The sequence below is a fragment of the Mus caroli genome, unplaced genomic scaffold (assembly GCF_978045245.1).
Source record: "Mus caroli unplaced genomic scaffold, Mus_caroli_1 scaffold_3, whole genome shotgun sequence".
NCBI lineage: Eukaryota > Metazoa > Chordata > Mammalia > Rodentia > Muridae > Mus > Mus caroli.
Window position 1 is genome coordinate 89763796 of NW_028227258.1, and position 12506 is coordinate 89776301.

Below are 12506 nucleotides of genomic sequence, written 5' to 3' on the forward strand. Positions count from 1 at the left end.
TGATTATTTCCTGCCTTTTACTTCTCTTGGGTGAATTTTGTTCCTTTTGTTCTAGTGCTTTTAGGTGTGTTGTCAAGTTGCTAATGTGTGCTCTCTCTAGTTTCTTTTTGGAGGAACTCAGAGTTATGAGTTTTCCTCTTAGAAATGCTTTCATTGCATCCCATAAGTTTGGGTATGTTGTGGCTTCATTTTCATTGAACTCTAAAAAGTCCTTAATTTCTTTCTTTATTCCTTCCTTGACCAAGGTATCATTGAGAAGAGTCTTGTTCAGTTTCCACGTGAATGTTGGCTTTCTAATATTTATTTTGTTATTGAAGATCAGTCTTATTCCATGGTGATCTGATAGGATGCATGGGACAATTTCAATATTTTTATATCTGTTGAGGCCTATTTTGTGACCAATTATGTGGTCAATTTTGGAGAAGGTACCATGAGGTGCTGAGAAGAAGGATATATTCTTTTGTTTTAGGATAGAATGTTCTGTAGATATCTGCCAGAACCATTTATTTCATAACTTCTGTTAGTTTCACTGTGTCCCTGTTTATTTTCTGTTTCCATGATCTGTCCATTGATGAAAGTGGTGTGTTGAAGTCTCTCACTATTATTGTGTGAGGTGCAATGTGTGCTTTGAGCTTTACTAAAGTTTCTTTAATGAATGTGGCTGCCTTTGTATTTGGAGCATAGATATTCAGAATTGATTGTTCCTCTTGGAGGATTTTACTTTTGATGAGTATGAAGTGCCCCTCCCTGTCTTTTTTGATGACTTTGGGTTGGAAGTCAATCTTATCAGATATTATAATGGCTACTCCAGCTTGTTTCTTCGTACCATTTGCTTGGAAAATTGTTTTCCAGCCTTTCATTCTGAGGTAGTATCTATCTTTTTCTCTGAGATGAGTTTCCTGTAAGCAGCAAAATGTTGGGTCTTGTTTGTGAAGCCAGTTTGTTAGTCTATGTCTTTTTATTGGGGAGTTGAGTCCATTGATATTAAGAGATATTAAGGAAAAGTAATTGTTGCTTCCTGTTATTTTTGTTGTTAATGTTGGCATTCTGTTCTTGTGGCTGTCTTCTTTTAGGTTTGTTGAGGGATTACCTTCTTGTTTTTTTCTAGGGCGTGGTTCCCGTCCTTGTATTGGTTTTTTTTCTGTTTTTATCCTTTGAAGGGCTGGATTCGTGGAGAGATAATGTGTGAATTTGTTTTTGTCGTGGAATACTTTGGTTTCTCCATCTATGTTAATTGAGAGTTTGGCTGGGTATAGTAGCCTGGGCTGGAATTTGTGTTCTTTTAGTGTCTGTATAACATCTGTCCAGGATCTTCTGGCTTTTTCTGGTGAAAAATCTGGTGCAATTCTGATAGGCTTGCCTTTATATGTTACTTGGCCTTTTTCTCTTACTGCTTTTAGTATTCTATCTTTATTTAGTGCATTTGTTGTTCTGATTATTATGTGTTGGGAGGTATTTCTTTTCTGGTCCAGTCTATTTGGAGTTCTGTAGGCTTCTTGTATGTTCATGGGCATCCCTTTCTTTAGATTTGGGAAGTTTTCTTTTATAATTTTGTTGAAGATGTTTGCTGGTCCTTTGAGTTGAAAATCTTCATTCTCATCCACTCCTATTATCTGTAGGTTTGGTCTTCTCATTTTGTCCTGGATTTCCTGGATGTTTTGAGTTAGGATCTTTTTGCATTTTCCATTTTCTTTGATTGTTGTGCCGATGTTCTCTATGGAATCTTCTGCACCTGAGATTCTCTCTTCCATCTCTTGTATTCTGTTGCTGATGCTTGAATCTATGGTTCCAGATTTCTTTCCTAGGGTTTCTATCTCCAGTGTTGCCTCATTTTGGGTTTTCTTTATTGTGTCTACTTCCCTTTTTAGGTCTGGTATGGTTTTGTTCATTTCCATCACCTGTTTGGATGTGTTTTCCTGTTTTTCTTTAAGGACTTCTACCAGTTTGGTTGTCTTTTCCTGTTTTTCTTTAAGGACTTCTACCTGTTTGATTGTGTTATCCTGTTTTTCTTTAAGGACTTGTAACTCTTTAGCAATGTTCTCCTGTAATTCTTTAAGTGAGTTATTAAAGTCCTTCTTGATGTCCTCTACCATCATCATGAGATATGCTTTTAAATCCAGGTCTAGCTTTTCCGGTGTGTTGGGGTGCCCTGGACTGGACGAAGTAGGAGTGCTGGGTTCTGTTGATGGTGAGTGGTCTTGGTTTCTGTTAGTAAGATTCTTACGTTTACCTTTCACCATCTGGTAATCTCTGGAGCTAGTTGTTATAGTTGTCTCTGTTTAGAGATTGTTCTTCTGGTGATTCTGATTAATGTCTATCAGCAGACCTGGGAGACAGGCTCTCTCCTCTGTGTTTCAGTGGTTAGAGCACTCTCTGCTGGCAAGCTCTCCTCTTACAGGGAAGGTGAACAGATATCTGGTGTTTGGACCTCCTCCTGGCCGAAGAAGAAGGCCCAAAACAGGACCTTTGCCAGATGCTGTGTTGCTTTGGCAGGTCACAGAAGCTGTCTGCCTCTGTGGTCCACACTCTCACCTGTGCAGACTAAATTCGTAAGTTCAGCAGAGTCCTGAAACCAAGATGGCACTCCCTCCTCCTGAGGCAGAAGGCTCCCGTGCAGGGTGGGACCACTGTCCTCCGGCTGGGAGGGTGCTGGATGTCTGCGGCCCCAAAAGGGTGCTGCCTCAGTGGCTCTGTGGCTCCCACCTGACCCAGAAGCTGTCTGCCTCTGTGGTGTACACTCTCACCTGTGCAGACTAAGTTACTAAGTTTGGCGGAGTCCTGGAACCAAGATGGTGCTCCCTGCTCCTGAGGCAGAGGGCTCCAGTGCAGGGCCTGTTTTAAATATTTTAATTTAAGCAAATATTAAAGATAACAGATACCTTATCTCCAGGAAGAATTCAGTATTATATTTAAATTTTCAGCCATGCAAACTGTAGTGAATGGGCCAAAGATATTGAATGGCAGAGAATGTAGTGAGTTGCTGAATAGACTAGTTTGGAATCATACAAATGTTTGCTGATTATTTCTCACTCCTTTTCCATTTCCAATTTGTTCTCTTTCTTTCTCCATTTCAAAGGAAAGGTAGAGCTCATGATCTTCAATTCTTTGATGAGGCTACATTTAGTTAGCAGAGGTCATTTAAATGAATGAATAGTTCTACCATATTCTCGACCTTCTATTTTGTTTTTGAAGAGAGTCTCTATAGTTTGCTTCCTTTTTCTGTGATAAATACAATCACCAAATTAACGTGAAGACGGAAGGGTTTATAGGGTTTGCACTTCCACATCCTAATGTACTATTGAGGGAAATTGACACTGGAATAAAAGCACTAAATGAAGCAGAAATCAGAATGCTGCTTAATGGCTTGCTTCCAGGCTCTGGTCAGTGAAGTTCCATATAGAACCAGAACCCTTGCCTAAAGGAGGGACAACCTAGAGCCACCTACACCCTCTCTTATCAACTAGAAATCAATAAAATGTCCCACAGACATGCCCTTAGGCCACTATGAGAGAGTCAGTACCCTGAGATTCTTTCAGATAATTCTGGACTATGTGAAGTTGAGATCACAAGCTAATTAGCAGAGAAGTCCAATAGACCTTTGCTTGGAACTCTAATATTCCTCATGCAGAATGAAAATTTTACTTTCTCTACTTATGCTCTTTAGCTCTCCTCAGGCCCTTGATGAATAGGTGATGTTAATGCCTGAACAAACCCATGAGGATGAATCATCTCTAATCAATATGCTAATACAAATATTAGTCTCTTTTCTATACAGCCAGGACACATGTCTTGCAAATCTCTCGACATTCCTTTATGTAATCAAATATATCCATAAAGTTATACACACACACACACACACACAGAAACATACACATGAATACCCATATACACACATGAAACAATACAAACCCAGAAAATACGTTCCTCACTTCTGATGTAAATGACTTGATGTTGTTAGTTTTATATGTCACAGGCCCCTAATGGATTTGTGGGTTAAGAATAGTATCTTCTTATTTATTTATATACCATATACCATATTTCTATCTAGGATCAAATGGTCTTAAAGTAGAAAAATTTTCTTTTACTTTTATCATCAGAACCTACAGGAACAGAAAAGGGATCATTTGCATATTTAAGTTCATGACATCAATAATTTTGGATTTCATTTCTCACCCAAAACAATTAAGATCATCAGTTTTTACTAGAGTTTATGCCCTTCTGTTCTTTATTGGCAAGGCCTTCCATGTAGAAGCTAGTGTGACAGCCAAATGTGTATGTAACTGTGATCTAATCACTGAAAATCCTTGTCTGTTCTGCAGTAATATTCAAATACTCCTGGATATATACCAAGCTTTGTGAGCATTGCTAAGGTCGGCTACATAAGATGAATTTTACTCTATTTTACATTTATTACTTGAGGGATTGGGTTCATAATTTTCTCAACATCCAAAAATGTAAGTTTTCTGTCTTGATGGCAACTTGTATCAAGGTTTTAATAGTGGAAGCCACCTTGAATATCTTACAATCTTTCATTTGGACCTATAGAGTTATAATTTCCATGTTAATTATGAGTACAGGAATAATGCCAGCAGAAAATTAATGACTGCATATCACTACTAGCATTGCTACATGCTTTGAGATTTAAAAAAAATCCAATTAAAAAATATTTCTTTACCATTAGCACTTATGATTTTTAAGAACTATATGACCTTATCTCTATTTTATTAATGATATACTTATTAAATAATTACCTATTTGAAGAAGTTCATGGGCTAATCCTTAAATAACTTGTCTTTTATTATTTGACAAATTTTTATTTACAGACAGTAACATTTATTATTCGTTGCAAATGAAATTCTATGTATCACTAATTTTCTAATGTCTTAATTTTTATTTGGTATAATTTTTGAGTACAATTTTTCTGTTTCTTTTACTTTTTAGTTTTATTAGTATTTAATTCTGGTTATTAATAAAGACATGAAAATTACTGTATGATGAGAATGTTTTGTAAATGTACACAATTTTCTGTAAGTCAGCAAAATGGAGAGTGATATTTTTAAAATTAATTTAATATATATTAATTCTGAAAATAAATGCAAGATAGCTTTTAAAGCAATGGGTATTATTTTATTATTTTTAAGGCTCACTTACCAAGCTACATATTCTCTAAAGTGAACTCTATGAAATTTTCACTGAGTATCTAACTTTTGCTAGTAACTCATTTGCCACAAACTTCCATAAGTTTAAGGTCCCCTGGGTAGTAATTTGCATCCCTGAGTGGAATCTACTCATTTGAAACCATAAATAATTTTAGGCAATTTTCATGCTCAAATAGTCATGAAATTGAGGGGGCCTTCTGCTTCAGTAAATCGTACACATTTTCTATTTTCCCTAACTCCTTTTCCTTTGAGCAAATGTGGCATGTGTTCCTAAATTATTTGTGAAGAACAGTTTTGGTGAGGTCTCAAAGATAGAAAATTCTACATTAATACATTTTCAACTTCGCTTAATAGAGATAAGAAAAGAAAATTTCAATACTATTAACTAGCTGGTCCCTCACAAAGAAACAATTAAAAACAGACGGAAGAAAATATTATTAACTTCATTTTGAGATCAAATATCATGTTTAATATTATTTTCAAGAAAGAATATTATATGTATATAAAATAATATTACAGTTTTATATTCTGTCATTTTTTCTAAATATTAAACAATAAAGGTATCATAGATATTATATAAACTCTGCAAGCCAATATATTATAGTGATATAATTTTAACAAATATCAAATAAACATAGTACATAGACACTGTTTTTTTTAATTTATTTTTTTTATTCTGTATTTTCCTCATTTACATTTTCAATGCTATCCCAAAAGTCCCCCATACCCACCCCCCCAATCCGCTACCCACCCACTCCCCCTTTTTGGCCCTGGGGTTACTGTGAAGTTTCTAATTGCTTTTCATATGTGTTTGATTTTGTTGAAAAATTCTATGAAAGGAAAACTATATGTTTTATATAATTGATTGGCAGAGATATTTTATACTACTTATACAAGCTCAGGATTGAATATGCATATTTTCCATGCTATTTTTCTATATATATATCATTATTTTGGAACAAATTAATCAGAACATAAAGCAACTACTTAATTTGTATTATTGCTCTTTTCAAAATTTATAAAAATATATATGCATAAACAGCCCCTTAATATAGATTTTATTTTTTGTTTATAGGATCTATTCTTACTTTAATCCCATATGCTATATGCACAAATACTACAGAAGTTAGAAGCCACTTACATTAGCATTGTAAATATAATACAACTTGAGATAACTCTAATGGAGAATAAAACATTTCCATCCTATTTCCTATGTGTATGTATATATACACATGTGTACACATACATCTTCAGGTAGAGATTTACTTCTTCAGAAACTGATTGATGTAAAAAATGATGCACTTAGAAGGAATTAAAAGTATTAATGTGATTTTATGCAAGTAAATATTTAAATATTTTAATGTTGAGTGATGCCTTTTATGTGTGACTTAACATCATTTCCTTTCTTTGAGTATTTGTGTTTTATTGTAAATCTTGAATATACACAGTATATTGAAAATGATGCCATTATTTGGGTGTGGTGATGCATGCCTTTATTTCCAGCAATCAGTAGACAGAGGTAGGTGTGGTTCTAGGCTAGCCTTATCTACAAAGAATATTTCAGGACAGCCAGAGGTCTTACACAAAGAAATCCCATTTGGAGAGAAAGAGAGAGAGAGAGAGAGAGAGAGAGAGAGAGACAGAGAGAGACAGAGAGAGAGAGAGAGAGAGAGAGAGAGAGAGAGAGAGAGAGAGAGAGAGAGAGAGAGAGAGAGAGAGAGGAGAAGGAGGAAGGAGGAAGGAAGGAAGGGAAAATCATTCTGTTACATTAGATCGCTAGAGAGCAATAGCTTTTTGGAATGTGCTTTCTATTGTTAAAATGGGACACAATAGAGTTATATAGCATGTCATGCTTCAGGATTCATGATTTTCTTAGGAACATTTTCTTCAATGTCTCTGCAGTGAAGTTTCTAATTACCTATTAGAAATAACCCATATTGAATAGCTTACAAAATTATCTTATGGACCAGGAGGCTCTTTCCTAATATACTTGCTAATGGTATTTAATGTATATAATTTAAAAAATGTGTAATTATGCCTATATACTAGTTGAAGATTATAAAGGTGTTTCCCAGTAATTTTACTTTTAATGAACCATCAGAAAGCCTACTTTTGTAGGTTCTCTTATAAAGTTCATTTAATGTTGGTAGCTATAGCACAGTTTTATATCCTACATTTATGAAACACACTAATATACTTCAATTTTAATGAAATAATATACATATTTGACTGATAACACTATGTAAAATTTATACACATATTCATTTGCATATTTATTTTTGAGACAGAAGCTCCTTTCCCCAGGCTGGTCTCAAACTCATTGCAAAACTCATTGTATAATTCTCCATGCATTTGGTGAATGTTGCACCACCATACTTGTTCTATGTAGAGCTGGAGATGATACTCAATGCTTCATATATGATAGAAGCTCTTTATCAACTGGGAAAGCTTTTCAGAGAGAACAGTTTTAAAAGAAAAAGCTCTCTTTAATATATGACACACTGCATTAAATTTTACTAGATGTTTAAATAGACTGTAACCCTTCCTTATCCTTATGCTTATCTTTGTCTTCAGAAGGACGGATGAAGTTTTGGAGTAAGAACAAAATCATCTTACGGATAAATACAAAACAGTCTATTTATGTTTGATGCGAGAGAAATGGATTTCTAAGCAAATAAATATACCTTGATGAAACCAGTATAATTGATTATAATGAGTCTTAATATTTAAACATTGAATATGATTGATATATTTCTTTATGGAACAAATTTTATATAGAAAACAATTTATTGGTGCACAATGAAGAGGTCTTGGAAGTGTTTCTTGTAAAGGCAATAAAAATTTATTGTGTTCTTCATAGACATCCATGAAGACACAACTGTCCAGAAGTGCTGGACAGATGAGAATGGAGAAATGATTAGCAGACAGCTTGTCTACACCTGTTTCATGTAGAATTTAATTCCTTTTTGCAAACATTACTTTTATTTCCTCAGATGAAGTGACAAGATGAGAACTTTAACCAAGATGTGTGAATACATGGTTTGGGCTGAACCCAGAACATTTTATTCTCTGTTATAACTCTAGGCCCAGGCTTGGAAGCATCTAACATTCTTATAATCTAATTTTCAAGCTGACTAATTCAATTAGTATTCTCTCAGCTTTCGACTAAATTGTTTTGCCTGACTTCATACTAACTTTGCAACATGTTCTAATCCTCTGCCCCTTTCTCAATCACTAGCTTGTTCTGGCTTCACCAGTGTATACATAACTTATTCTCTCTGTAACCTGTCTCTGTGAAACTATCCCATTAAAACTGCCATTCACACACACTATGCACCACACTCCTCATTACTACCATCTTTTCCCTTCTCTTAAGTAGCCTCTCTTCCTCTGCTGTTCTTGCATGAGTTGGGTGTATCCTATCTCTGACTCATTCTGTCAAATCTTTCTCTGAATCTTCACTTTCTTATACCACTCAATTAGGCATCACTTTCAAACATGGTGGCTTCCTTCTATAAACTAACCTTACCATCATTGTTAGGAATTAAATGTATGTGCTAAGACTTGTCTGTATTCCAGCCAAATCGTACGGGAATCCAGAGTATGTCTGTATTCCTGCTTGGTCATATCTTTGGATATTATCCCTTGCCAGAGAAGCCATGTTGCTGGATTAGAATTTCTCTAGACCTTTCATGAGTTTCCTGGTTTTGACTTAAAATATTTTGAAGACATATGCTTTAAGTATGTTCACAGATTAGTGTGAGACATCATGCAGTCTACAGAACTTCCCTGATTTTCTTTTTCCTTTTTCCTTTTTTTCTTCTTTTTACTGGATATTCTCTTTATTTACATTTCAAAAGCTATCCCCTTTCCAGGTGTCCACTCCAGAACCCCCTAACCCATCCCACTCCCCCTGCCTCTCCACCACCCACTTACCCATTCTTGCCTTCAAGCCCTGGCATTTCCCTATATTGGGGCATCAAACCCCTTCAGGCCCAAGGGCCGCTCCCACACACACACTGGTCCATCAAGGCCATTCTCTGCTACATATGCCACCAGCGCCATGGGTGGAGCAACAGTTGTGGTTTTCATATCATATCTAATTGGTAAGGGGAGTGAGAGGCATCTCTAGAACATACCAAAGACCTGGGCTGGGGGAGTTTCCTAAGTGTCTGTAGGGAGAATCCTGGAAGTAAGGGTATGGAACCTAAAGTGATCCTGAAGCCAGGCAGGACCCCCAGTGGAGGGATAGGGACACCAACAGACCCAAAATAGTCTTGACCCAAAATTTGTCCTGTCTACAAAAACATACAGGGACAAAGATGGAGCAGAGACAGAGAGACTGGTTAACTAATACCTGGCCCAACTTGAGGCACATGCCAAGGACAAGCACCAATCCCTGGTACTACTAATGATGCTGTGTTAAGCTTCCAGACAGGAGCCTAGCAAGACTGTTCTCTGAGAGGATCCAACCAGCAGCTGATTGAAACAAATACATAGATCCACAGCCAAATGTTGGACATAGATGTGGGTGTCCTATTGAAGGATTGGTGGAGGGATTGAAGGATACATCGGGGATAGGCACTCCACAGGAAAACTATCAGAGTTAGCTAACCTGGACCCTTGGTGTCTCTCAGAAACTGGACCACGAACATAAGAACATACATGGGATGAGCCTAGGCCTCCTGTATCTAGGAGATGTGCAGCTTGGTTTTTCATGTGAGTCTACCAACAACTGGAACAGGGAGCTATCACTAATGCTGTTGCCCACCTGTGGGTCCCTTTCCCTAACTGGGCTACCTTGTCTGGCCTTAATGACAGAGGATGCACCCATTCAGGCAGAGAATTGATGTGACAGTGTTGTGGGATACCTGGTGGGGGTGGGGGTAGGGGTGGGGTGGCTCCATCCTCTCAGAGGAGAAGGGTAGGGGCAATCAGGGAAGGAAATGTGTGAGGAGGTATCTAGAGGAGGAGGGCAGCAATCATGGTGAAAACGGAATAAGTAAATTAGTGGGAAAATCAACATAAAAGAGTAGTGCTTATGCTGACAATGTAACTATTTGGTTTTTAGAAGATTTATTTATATATTTTATGCATATGAGTACACTGTAGCTATCTTCAGACATACCAGAAGAGGGCATCAGATACCATTACAGATGGTTGTGAGCCACAGCTTGATTGCTGGGAGTTAAACTCAGGACCTCTGGAAGTGAAATCAATGTTCTTAACCACTGACCAATCTCTCCTGCCCTAAATACCTATTTAAATTGAGAAATTATATGACAAAACAAAATTAAAGCTATGAATGAAACATCAATTTAATGAAGACAATTCCATTTAATTATGTCATACATATATAGAGCATACTTATTTCAAAGAGGAAATGACATAAGTAAAATTTTAGCAAGAAAAAAATCTATTCAATTCTATTGAATTAAACAAGGAGGAGCAAAACTCCATCGAATTCAAACAAATTCTAATGAATGATGGAAGACATAACTGTGACCATGAGAGAGATGGTCAGATTTAAACCAAATATGTGTGTGTGTGTGTGTGTGTGTGTGTGTGTGTTTTAATGTATGCATTCATATATCAGAAAGAATCATTTTAAGGAAGGAGATCATCTTTCGACTTCAAGTCTCAAAAGCTTTGGATTATGTTTGGCTTGATCTACTCTTTCTGCTTTGGAGTGCTAAAGAACATCTTGTCCTAAGGAGCTTGCAAACTGAAGGTATTCCCTTTCTGGTGTTGCTGAAGAAGATGGAAACCAGACTTGTGCTGATAGAATTCTTTCATTTATTTCTTCAACTTATTGCATCAACCATCAATACTAAGGTTAGCCCTTTTTCCCTTAGGTTTTCTCTGAGATCTACTTAAAGGAAACACACAATACTTGACTGATTACATATTGCCATGCATCCCTAAATCCAGCCATGATGACAAATCCAGAATGTAAATCTTGCCTAAGGATAGGCAAACATTTTTGTGTTGTTATGACAGGTATTAACTTTAAAACATGAAGTGAATAACCCATAAAGTTTAGTCTCCTATCCCTATATCTAGACAGAAAAATTCTCTTTAATGATGATATTTCAAAGCATTTGGAATACAATAGGTTTATAAAATTGGAAGCAATTTTATTCTTACTTTTAATTGTATGCAAAAAGAGAAGTGAAATGATTTACAATTAAAAGTTTTAAAATAAAAGCTACACAGGAACAAAAAGTGATTTCACTATCTTCAACATACTATATAGGTCAATCAACATCGTTTTCAAGTTGCATGGTTTGTAAAACATATTATAGGCCTTATTTAGTAGTACATATCTTTAATCCTAACACTTGGGAGCCTGTGTCAGGCAGATATCTGTGTGTTGAAGGCCAGCCTGGTCTATACACAGTGAGTTCTAGGACAGTAAGGGGTAAATAGTGAGACCCTGTTTTGAACTCTGCCCTTACCACTGCAAATGCATATATACATGCATATATATATATATATATATATATATATATATATATGCATTATTTAGACCTTGTTGGAAAATCCATTTTATTCATGAAAACTGGGAATAACAATTTGATAGTAAACAAATCTTTTCTGTCACTTCATTGCTTTAATAGTTAAAAATCTTCCATGCTACAGGAAGTGACTGATTTCATGTTCAGTATTTATTATGTCTGGATGAAGCTTCTTATAGCAATAATCTAAACATCATTGTTTTAACTATACACCTCACCTGACATATCAGCAATGACCTATAGCCTAATCATTCTGAAGGTAGGGACTGGAATTGATGCCAGCACAAGCTACACAGTGAATTAAATGCTATATCTTCCACAAGTAAGTAATTAAGTAAATAAACAAATAAATCAATGCTAAATCTACACATATTATTTTATAGATTTTTACAGTAATTTATAGCTAACATGTAGTAGTGACTAAGGATTTCTGGACCATAAAAGAATGCCAGTATTTGCTAAAACATTGTAACTTGTTTTTATGAAGTTCACAAGAATTTATGAATACATTCAAAGAAGTGATATGAATACAACTCAAGGACAAAATTTAATTTGTTTTTTTCTTTTCTATTTTAAATAAAAATGTTTATATCATCAGAAAGTATCCTAGTTATCAAGTTACATATCATAACATAGTAAAATGACTGGACTGTGGGTGATAATTTCATCTGGGTAAAACAAAGTCAATATATTTTACTGATGTAGATGACAAATCAATTGCAATCTTATCTTGATGGAATAATGTACGAGACTCTCGATATATATTCATTTTGTCTTAAGAATGCAAAGCTTTGGTCCACTATGAAGTGTTTGAGTTTTACACTGAATG